The sequence below is a fragment of the Hordeum vulgare genome, chromosome 6H (assembly GCF_904849725.1).
Source record: "Hordeum vulgare subsp. vulgare chromosome 6H, MorexV3_pseudomolecules_assembly, whole genome shotgun sequence".
Taxonomy (NCBI): Eukaryota; Viridiplantae; Streptophyta; class Magnoliopsida; order Poales; family Poaceae; genus Hordeum; species Hordeum vulgare.
Window position 1 is genome coordinate 77,653,659 of NC_058523.1, and position 12,035 is coordinate 77,665,693.

A 12,035-nucleotide genomic window follows, 5' to 3' on the forward strand; every position below is an offset into this window, starting at 1 on the left:
GTTGAACTTTTCTTGAGGCCATTTTGGGTTCATTGATTTTAACTAGTTTGAAATTTCCTTTAATTTAAGTGGCTAGGGTTCTTGAGTTTTCCTCCACCACTTACTTTGTTCTTGTTGAAAATTTCCTAGATGCAATGCAAAGAAGATATGAGCACAATGCTAACTTGATTAAGGTGTCAGGGATGTGACAATCTGGCTCTTCGGCCAAAGCAAGGTCCAGTTTAAGCAGGCGCTGAGGGTCACCACATCATCTTCGTCGGCCCCAGGGGGTCGATACGGAGGTAACAAGTCGTCGCAGCCCACAGCACCTGAACCAGTTGAACCCATACACTATGGGTGGCATCGGATTACCGTGGAACATGCGGTTGCCCGGTTCAACGATTTTGGCCTTGGCGACATCGATCAACTCGTCGTCCACGAACTGCAGGAGAGTGCATGGAACGTTGGCGGCGCCCTGCGAAAACATGTAGGGCGTCAGGGATGCCCAGTCCAAGGCAAGGAGATGAAGTCATCAGCAGAGGCTTAGTTACCATGATGGCGTCGAGCTCGGCTAATGTTGAGGCACCGCCAATGGCGGCGTGCAAGTGACGGAGGGGCTGCTTGCTGCCGAGGTGCCGGCCCGCGTATTATTCCCACACACATGGGTGCATTAAGCTCCAATACTGGCGGTGATGCCGGAGGCACCTGCAATGTCGCCTCCGCCGGAGACACCGATGTCGGTGCGTTGTGCGAGTTGCTGCCCGTGAAGCTGGGAATCGGGGGCGGCCCCTGTTGCCCGCCCGCAATCCACCCCCGCAGCCCCTCAAGCAAGGAAGGCATAATGGAAGTGATCGTCGCTCCCAGTTGGTCTCGCACTTTCTCTTGGACTATCTCCGGAATCCGCGCCACTTGTGCCTTGAGTTCTTTAACCTCGCGCTCCTGGCTTTCCGAGCCGGTCTTTCTCTCCTTTCGCCCAGCCTTATAGTATTCCGAGCATTTCGTGGACAAGCCTTCGCCGGCCACACGACCAGCTAACGACGGCGTACTGAACTTATCCTTGTGTTTCATTACGTTCAACACCCTATTTAAAGTGGTGTCCCAAGGGGCAGACGGGGAGCTCTCAAACCCCGCGCTACTGCTTTCTGTTTCCTACGGAAGGAACGTGAACCATTTAGAAATTTGGCTTCATTAATTAGAATGCAACCATATGGATCTAATTACGCGGGTGTGTATTCCTTACCAGAACATGCTCAAGCTCCTTCACCTTCGGATCCGTGGTAAGCTCCTTTGTTATCGGGTCCACCTTGTACTTGGCCCTGACAGAGTTCTTGGTCTCCTTTTCATGGTATTTATCGAAGAGGGACGGTAGGCCTTGCTCGGCACGCTCCACGTCCTCCTTGCCCCATTTAGGTGCCGCCACTCTGTAACCGCCGGGACCGAGTTTGTGGGCCCCTAAGTTCAAGTCCCGCATATCTTTCCCCCACTGACTTGATTCTGCGGATGCGTTGCTCTTGCACTTGATCTTGAACTCCACGTAGTCAGCTTCGATGATCGAAGGATTTGTCTCCTTGATCTTCTCATAACTATCACCTCTTAGAATCCTTCTCTTCACCGGCTCTCCAAGTAGCCAAGGTCGTGCTCATCTTCGTGGGGGCGGCATTGTTCACTTTATTCCCTGAGAGGCGTGTGTTTGCGACATTACCGGGGAACTTGTATCGTTCGTGCAGCTTCGTGAAAAGGAGGTTGCGCAAATTCCCTCGGTCATGATGCCTTAGGTTATCGGTGTTGATCGAGACGGTGCTGCAGAGAATACACCCGAGTTGTCCCGCGTACCCACCGACTAATTCTTTGGGCGTTGTTGGATGCCCACTGGAGGACACTTCAGTAAATTCCTCCTTGACGTTGTCGAGCACGTTCGGGCGCCAGTCCTTCCGTTGCCTCTTCGCGATTGGCTGCCATCTATGCGTTCGCTGCCATCATCAGTCGTGGCATCCCCGGCGGCACCATCAGTGGTGTCATCCCCGACGCCACTAGGGGTTGTGTAGTCGGGATCGGTGTCTTCCACGGTGTCCTCATAGCAGTGAGGTTCTTCCTCCATCTCCTGGGACAGCTCCCAGGATGGCTTGCCTGAACCGCCGGCCTCATCGTTGTTGGCCATGTTCGCTCTAAATAGGAAAAAATGGCTACTAGAGTTACTGGATGAGATCAGGGTAGTATCTATTCTTCTCAGATTTATAGGAAAACTGAGAATAAAACATGCAAATTGATATGATGAAGATGAAGATTTGGGAGCAGAGCTTAGGTTAGAGAAGATGCGGAGATCAACATATTGAAGAATTACTCTCCCCGCCTCGGAATATGAGTCCCAGTTTGATCTTTACTTCTTGATTTATAAAATATTCTTACATTGCTAGACTGGCAACTGATATGATTCACAAACCAAGCTAGGATTTCATGACATTGAAAGGGACACTGAACACAAGAAATTAAATAAATATGTTTTTCATGCAGAAGAGCTAGGATTTCAGGACATTGAAAGGGACAAATAATACATTGCATGTTTGTCCAACAACTTTTCAAGTTTATTTGTGATAAAATTTAAAAAAATATGTGTTGCTCATAGTTGTTAAATTCAATGAATATGGTGTGTTGATGTTAATTCTTAGGTAACTTACTGACTTGTGTGATGAGATGGGGTTTCCATGTGAAGGCAGTGCATATGAGTTGAAAGTTTTAATTCTCCAAAGATTCAAAGCACAAACTTGGCTAGCATACAGGAAATCAAAATTTTTAAAATCCTTTTGCTCATCTCATTAAGGGCCTAGAACATGCAGGTGCGAAGCTCACTTTCTCTTTTCGAAGCCACTGCCACAACTAGTTAGCAACATGTAAATGAAAGAAAAGAAGGGAGAGAAAAGAATGCACATGTTTGATCATTCCTTATCAGCTCAACTAATAGATTAAGTTTTTTTTTGCATGAGAGGATTTCTTTGGGAATTAATTCAAATTCAAACAAAAATAACATAGCATTCAAGCCCAAATTGGTGAATCATTGGTGCTGCCAAGTAGCCAGGTAACGTGCATTATCTATGCTTTTGTTTCGGTTGAGGATCGGGCACCTTCTAGGTCAAGCAAATTGGGCATGACCTTTGCTAATTTTCTTGACCTAGGAGTGCCCCATTCTCAACCGAAACGGAAATTAATCAACATTTAAGGTGAAAGGGGTAACCTTTGCTCATCTCACTATTTGCATGAGTTCGGAACAGATACAATTAAGCAAACAGTTATAATGATGAGTCCAACCAACATCAATTTTGTCTGTCTCACAGATTGATCTCCAATTTCAACTATCACAGGATTGATCCGATAATAAGCATGAAGGAAGTATTATGCAAAGCTTCTGCTGCATATTAAAATCAGGTATTGCACAAACAACTGATTCGTCCATTTTGCATCATGTTTTCATGTTGATATTTATCTCTTCTTGGGCTGTTATTTCACTTCACGGTACAATTCTTACGCCTTTTCTCTCTTATTTTGCAAGGTTTACATGAAGAGGGAGAATGTCGGCAGCTGGAATTCATGCCTGAAAGTGAAGCAAAGTTGAGATACCTATTCTGCGCAACTACAAATGCTGTAAAAATCAATGAGGATTTTGTTCCGGATTTATAAAAAATACTGGGCCGAAAAATCGCCAGAGGGGCACCAGCAGGTGCCCACAAGCCTGCACGGCGCGGCCCCCCCCAGGCCGTGGCAAGGGGGCTTGTGGGAAGCCTGCTGGCCCACTGACCCCCTCTTCTGCTATATGAAGGGTTTCCTCTCGAAAAAATCAGGGAGGATCTTTTTCGTGAATTCGCCGCAGCCACGAGGCGGAACTTGAGGAGAACCAATATAGAGTTCCGGCAGGACGATCCTGCCAGGGAAACTAAATCGTCGCCATCGTCATCGCCAACACTCCTCTCATCACAGGGGACTCATCACCATCAACATCTTCGTCAGCACCATCTCATCTCCAAACCCTAGTTAATTACTTGTAACCAATCTCCGTATCGCGATTCCGATTGGTGCTTGTAAGGTTTCTAGTAGTGTTGATTACTCTTTCTAGTTGATGCTACTTGGATTATTTGGTGGAAGAGTTTATGTTCAGATCCTTGATGTTATTCATTACCTCTCAGGTCATGAATATGATTATGCTTTGTGTGTAGTTACTTTGGTTCTTGAGGACATGGGATAAGTCATGCTAATAGTAGTCATGTGAATTTGGTATTCGTTCGGTATTTTGTTATGTTGCATGTTGTTTTTCCTCCAGTGGTGTTATGTGAACGTCGACTACATAACACTTCACCATTATTTGGGCCTACAGGAAGGCATTGGGAAATAGTAAGTAGATGATGGGTTGCTAGAGTGACAGAAGCTTAAACCCTAGTTTATGCGTTGCTTCGTAAGGGCCTGATTTAGATCCACTAGTTTAATGCTATGGTTAGACTTTGTCTTAATTATTCTTTCGTAGTTGCGGATGCTTGCGAGAGGGGTTAATCATAATTGGGATGCTTGTCCAAGTAAGGGCAGTACCCAAGCACCGGTCCACCCACATATCAAACTATCAAAGTAACGAACGCGAATCATATGCACTGTTGCTACTTTTGTTACTTGTTTCTTGCTACGAATCATCTCACCACACAATCACTTGTTACCGACAATTTCAGTGCCTACAGATTTTACCTTGCTGAAAACCACTTGTCAAATCCTTCTGCTCCTCGTTGGGTTCGACACTCTTACTTATCAAAAGGAATACGATTGATCCCCTATACTTGTGGGTCATCAAGACTCTTTTCTGGCGCCGTTGACGGGGAGTGAAGCGCCTTTGGTAAGTGGAACTTGGTAAGGAAACATTCATATAGTGTGCTGAAATTTTTTGACACTTGTCACTATGGAAACTAATCCTTTGAGGGGCTTGTTCGGGGTATCTTCACCTCGAACAGAAGCACAGAGAGTTTCTCCTCAACCTGCTGCACCTACAGAAAATATTTGCTTTGAATTTCCTTCGGGTATGCTTGAGAAATTGCTGGCTAATCCTTTTACGGGAGATGGAACATCACATCCATACTTGCATCTAATCTATGTATGTGAAGTTTGTGGTTTATTTAAGATTGCAGGTTTTCCCGAGGATGAGGTCAAGAAGAAGGTATTTCCTTTATCTTTGAAGCATAAGGCGTTAACATGGTATAGGCTATGTGATAATAATGGATCATGGGACTACAATCGGTTGAAATTGGAATTTCTTCAAAAGTTTTATCCTATGCATTTTGTACATGGTGATCGGAATTATATTTATGATTTTTGGCCTCATGATAGAGAAAGAATCGCTCAAGCTTGGGGGAGGCTTAAATCAATGCTATATTCATGCCCCAATCATGAGCTCTCGAGAGAAATTATCATCCAGAACTTCTATGCTCGACTTTCTCATGATGATCGCACCATGCTTGACTTCAAATGGAATTTATTGTAGAGAATTAAATGCAACTCTGAAGATTGGGAGCTTGAAGAACGTAAGTAGTGAGGTATGAATTTCATGTTTGATTGCGTTAAATCCTTTGTTGAGATAAATACTATTTGTGACTTTGGCGCTAATATGGACTTGACTCTGAGATAGTAGCTTCATTGTGTGAATTATTTGCTGCTCATATTGATCTCCCCAAAGAGAAGTGGTTTAAATATTATACTCCATTAGAAGTCAATGTAGTTAAACCCACTCCAGTTGAAGAGAGAGTTATTGCCTATAATGATCATGTGGTTCCCATTGCTTACATTGAGAAACCACCTTTCCCTGTTAGGATGAAGGATCATTCTAAAGCTTCAACTGTGATACCTAGAGGCTATATTAGAACACCTACACCCCCTGAGCAAATTAGAATTGAACCTAGCATTGCTATTATCAAGGTCTTCTTTCCGACGATGTTGAGGGACATAATATTCACTTCTGTGAAGATGCTGCTAGAATTGCTAAACCTCATGCTAGAGACAAACATAGGCCTGTTGTTGGCATGCTTGTGGTTTTTGTTAAGATAGGAGATCATTGTTATCATTGTTTATGTGACGTGGGTGCTAGTGTTAGTGCAATACCTCAATCCTTATATGATGAAATGAAAGACGAGATTGCACCTGTTGAGATAGAACCTATTGATGTCACAGTTCACCTTGCCAATAGAGATACTATCTGCCCTGTGGAATTGTTAGGGATGTTGAAGTCTTGTGTGGTAAAAAGAAGTATCCTGCTGATGTCCTCGTTCTTGCTACCGCACAAGATAGCTTTTCTCCCATCATATTTGGCAGACCATTTCTCAATACCATCAATGCTCATATTGACTGTGAGAGGCAAACTGTCACTGTTGGCTTTGAAGGTGTGTCACATGAGTTCAATTTCTCCAAGTTTGGTAGACAACCTCATGAAAAAGAGTTGCCCGGTAAGGATGAAACTATTGCCTTAGCTTCTATTGCCGTGCCTCCTACTGATCCCTCAGAGCAATACTTGCTTGAGCATGAAAATGATATGCACATGGATGAAAGGGATGAAATAGATACAGTTGTCTTAGAACAATATCCTATCCTTAATAATAACTTGCATGTTGAACTTCTTGGGGATCCACCTCCACCAAAGGGTGATCCTGTGTTCGAGCTTAAACAGTTGCCTGATACTCTTAAGTATGCCTATCTTGATGAAAAAGAGATATATCCTGTTATAATTAGTGCTAGCCTCCCAGAGAATGAAGAAAAGAAGTTACTAAAAACTCTGAGGAAGCACCGTGCTGCTATTGGGTATACTCTTGATGATCTTAAGGGCATTAGTCCTACTCTATTCCAGCACAAGATTCAAACTGATCCTGATTTGAAACCAGTTGTTGATCATCAAAGGAGATTAAATCCTAAGATGAAAGAAGTAGTAAGAAATGAAATACTAAAGCTCCTGGAAGCTTGTATTATCTATCCTGTTGCTCATAGCGATTGAGTGAGTCCGGTGCATTGCATTCCTAAGAACGGAGGCATTACCGTTGTCCCTAATGATAAGGATGAATTGATCCCACAGAGGATTATTACTGGCTATAGGATCGTGATCAATTTTAGGAAATTGAATAAGGCCACTAGGAAAGATCATTACCGTGTGCCTTTTATCGACCAAATGCTAGAAAGGCTGTCTAAACACACACACTTCTGCTTTCTAGACGGTTATTCTGATTTCTCCCAAATACCAGTTGCTCAATCTGATCAGGAGAAAACCACTTTCACCTACCCTTTCGGTACCTTTGCCTATAGACGTATGCCTTTTGGCTTATGTAATGCACCTGCCACCTTTCAAAGATGTATGATGGCTATATTCTCTGACTTTTGTGAAAAGATTGTCGAGGTTTTCATGGATGACTTTTCCGTTTACGAGTGTTCCTTTGATGATTGCCTCAGCAACCTTGATCGAGTCTTGCAGAGATGTAAAGACATCAATCTTGTATTGAATTGGGAGAAGTGTCACTTTATGGTTAATGAAGGCATTGTCTTAGGACATAAAATTTCTGAAAGAGGTATTGAAGTTGATAAGGCTAAGGTTGATGCAATAGAGAAAATGCCATACCCAACAGATATCAAAGGTATAAGAAGTTTCCTTGGTCATGTTGGTTTCTATAGAAGGTTCATTAATGACTTCTCTAAGAGATCTAGGCCTCTTACCAATGTCTTGCAAAACGATATTCCTTTTGTTTTTGACAATGATTGTAAGGAAGCCTTCGAAATACTTAAGAGGGCTTTGATAACTGCACCTATTGTTCAACCACCTGATTGGAACTTGCATTTTGAGATCATGTGTGATGCTAGTGATTATGTTGTTGGTGCGGTTCTAGGGCAAAGAGTCGATAAGAAGTTGAATGTTATTCAGTATGCTACTAAAATACTAGACAGTGCCCAGAGAAACTATGCTACTACGTAGAAGGAATTTTTAGCAGTCGTGTTTTGATAACCCACAAGTGTAGGGGATCGCAACAGTTTTTGAGGGTAGAGTATTCAACCCAAATTTATTAGTTCGACAAGGGAAGCGAAAGAATATTCTCAAGTATTAGCAGTTGAGTTTGTCAATTTCAACCACACCTGAAAGATTAGTGTCCGCAAGCAAAGTATCAGTACCAAAGTGGTATGATAGCAACGGTGCCAGAAACAGATCTGCTGATGGCAGACTATTCCTAACTTGTTGTATCAATGACACTAGTAAAGTGTTGCACCAAGTAACAGCCAAGTAGCAAGTAAGAGCAGTAGTGACAACAGTAGCAAGTAATAGCAGTAGCAACAGAGCAACAGTAACAGCAGTAGTAACAGCACAGTAACAGCAGTAGCAACAGCAGTAGCAGCAAAGTAACGTAGCAAGGACCAGTAGCAAAAGACTCGTAGGCATTGGATCGGTGATGGATGAGTATGCCGGATGTGATTCAACACGTAACAGCTATAACACGGTGACATAAGTAACTAGCTCCCGTTCGTCAATCTAATGTAGGCATGTATTCCGTATGTAGTCATACGTGCTTCGGGAAATGAACTTGCATGACATCTATTGTCCATCCCTCCCGTGGCAGCGGGGCCACGGGGTCCTAATGGAAACTACGGGATATTAAGATTCTGCTTTTAATAAAGAACCAGACCAACGCATTAACACGTGGTGACTACATGAACTCCTCATACTATGGTCATCTCCGGGAGTGGTTCCGGCTATTGTCACTCTGGTGTCACTCCGGGGTTGTCGGGTCATAACACATAGTAGGTGACTACAACTTGCAAGATAGGATCTAAAACACACATATATTGGCGACAACATAATAGGTTCAGATCTGAAATCATGGCACTCGGGCCCTAGTGACAAGCATTAAGCATAGCCAAGTAGTAGCAACATCAATCGAGAACATAGTGGATACTAGGGATCAATCCCGTCAAAACTAACTCGATGACATGATAGATCTCAATCAACTCATCACCGTCCAGCAAGCCTCTGATGAGATTACTCACGAATGGTGAAGAGCATCATGGAATTGTCGATGGAGGAAGGTTGATGATGACGATGGCGACGATTTCCCTCTCCGGAGCCCAGAACGGACTCCAGATCTGCACTCCAGATGAAGAACAGGAGGTGGCGGCGCCTCCGTATCGTAAAAAAGGGATGAATCCTTCTTCCTGATTTTTTTCCGAGCGAGACGGAATAAATAGAGCTGAGTTTGGAGGCGGTGGTGCCACGTGGGCCCCACAAGCCCTCACGGCGCGGCCTGGGGGGGTCACCGCGGCCCAGGTGCTTATGTCCCACTAGCACACTTCCTCGTGTGGATCTTTGAGAAGGTATTTTACTTTAATTCTAGAAAAATTCTCCGTAGATTTTCAGGACATTCCGAGAACTTTTATTTCTGCACAAAATAACACCATGGCAATTCTGCTGAAAACATCGTTAGTCCGCGTTAGTTCCATTCAAATCATGCAAATTAGAGTCCAAAACAAGGGCAAAAGTGTTCGGAAAAGTAGATGCGTTGGAGACGTTTCAATTCCCCCAAGCTTAAAGCCTTGCTTGTCCTCAAACAATTCAGTTGACAAACTAAAAGAGAAAAAAGAAAAACTTTGACGAACTCTGTTTGATCTTGTTGTTGCAACTATGTCTAACTCATAAACAGAATTTCAGCAAGATCACAAGCAAACCACATAAGCAAATGACATCTAGGTCTCATGGTAAACTCATATCAATGGCATAATCAACTAGCGAGCAAATAATAATAAGCCTCAAATGTCAACACTTCAATCAAAACAACATGAAGCAGTACGAAGATGTGGTATCTTGCTAGCTCTTTCTGAGACCGCAAAACATAAATGTAGAGCACCTTCAAACACCAAGGCTGACTAAACATTGTAATTCATGGCAAAGAAGATCCAGTCACAGTCATACTCAACACAGTTAAAAGCAAAGCATAAAAATGACATATGTGCTCTCTAATTGGTGCTTTTATAAGAGGAGGATGACTCAACAGGAACATAAAAAGACAGGCCCTTCGCAGAGGGAAGCATTGATTTGCAGAGGTGCTAGAGCTCAAGCTTTGAAAACAGAGATAATAATTTTGGGTGGCATGCTCTCATTGTCAACGCAATGACTAAGAGTTCTCAACATCTTCCATGCTACACATGCTATAGGCGGTTCCCAAACAGAAAAGTAAAGTTTTGACTCCCCCACCACCAATCAATCACACTCCACGGCTAGCCGAATCCTCGGGTACCGTCCATACCAACATCAATCCTGGGGGAGTTTTGTTTGCAATTATCTTTTCGATTTGAGCATGGAACTGGGAATTCCAATTACCGGACCCTTTCTCGTGAATGATAGTGAATAAACACATATCAAGGATAACACGCCTAGCATGGAAGATACCAATAGCCCCCTGTCACCACATGAGCGGTTCGGGCATGCAAAACAAATTATTTTTTGAACATTTAGAGAGTGGCACATGCAAATTTACTTGGAACGACAGGTAGATACCGCACATAGGTAGGTATAGTGGACTCACATGGAACAACTTTGGGTTTATGGAGGTGGATGCACAAGCAGTATTCCCGCTTAGTACAAGTGAAGGCTAGCAAAAGACTTGGAAGCGACCACCTAGAGAGCGACAATAGCCATCAAAATGCATTGAGATTAACAAACATTGAGTGCAAGCATGAGTAGGACATAAATCACCATGAACATGAACATCATAGAGGCTATGTTGATTTTGTTTCAACTACATGCGTAAACATGTGCCAAGTCAAGCCACTTGAATCATTCAAAGGAGGATACCATCCTATCATACTACAACACAGTCATCTCAAAATTCATGTGGGCATCCAAGACAAACCATTATAAGATCCTAGCTAAGTCAAGATGGCATAAGGAACTATGATCTCTAAGTTGTCACTGCAAACATGTTTCTCTCACCACAAAGCTGAATCAGGCATGATGAGCTAGCAATATTTACAAAAACAAAATAGATCGAGTTCATACCAGCTTTTCCAAGCTCAGTCACTTCATCATATATCGTAATTTTTGCCTTTCACTTGCACGACCGAACGATGTGAACAATAATAAGACTGCTCGTGCATTGGACTATGCTGGAATCTGCAGGCAAACACAAAGGAGAAGACAAAGTAATATGGCTCTTTGACAGCTAAACAGGTATGCATGCAAGAGCCGCTAAACATTGTAACCATAATCTTCTACCTTGACCCAAAGAAAAAGAAAACTATTTACATGGGAAAGCTCTCAACAAGGAGAAGAAGAAAAGAAAATCTTTTTTGGTTTTTTCAAACTAGACAGACACACGAAAAGAAAATGTGAAAAAGAAAATAAACTAGCATGGATGATACAGTGGCAAAGTGTGAACACCGGCTAACAAAGTGAAAGCATAAGGAAGAATGTAAAGTTGGTGAGAACACGTACTCCCCCAAGCTTAGGCTTTTTGCCTAAGTTGGTATACTCCCATGGATGGTCCTGGCCAAACCCAAAATCATAATGGGGGTCATACGGGAGCGCTGCAGTCACTGCCTGAATAGCTGCCTCACGGAGACGAGCAGCCTTTGCCTCCCTCTCGTACTCCTCTGCCTCTCCTTTGGTTATATAATATTTCCGTTTTACTTGAAAGTCAAAGAAGGCAGGAGCAGGAAGGGTAATATGGAAAACACGCTGCGGGTTAAGTATCAATCGGTATAGGAGGCATTCGTCATCCCTCTCAAGGAACTGGTAGCGTGTCAAAGCGACGCGGTCAAGGAAGGCTATATGGAGCGGGTGATCTCCTTCGCGGATGGGTACTCCAAGAAAATTTGCCATGCTATTGGCATAGATCCCACCGAAGAAATCCCCTTCATTAGCATTCTTATTCGGCCTCTTTGCTATTGTAGCTCCCATGTTGAAGCTTTTGTCACCCGTCACTGCGCTCTTAGGGATACTAAGGTCAGGTGTGCAGAGGTGACAATGCTCAATCTTGTCATTAATGCATCTGCCTATGAAGAGGGCAAAGTAA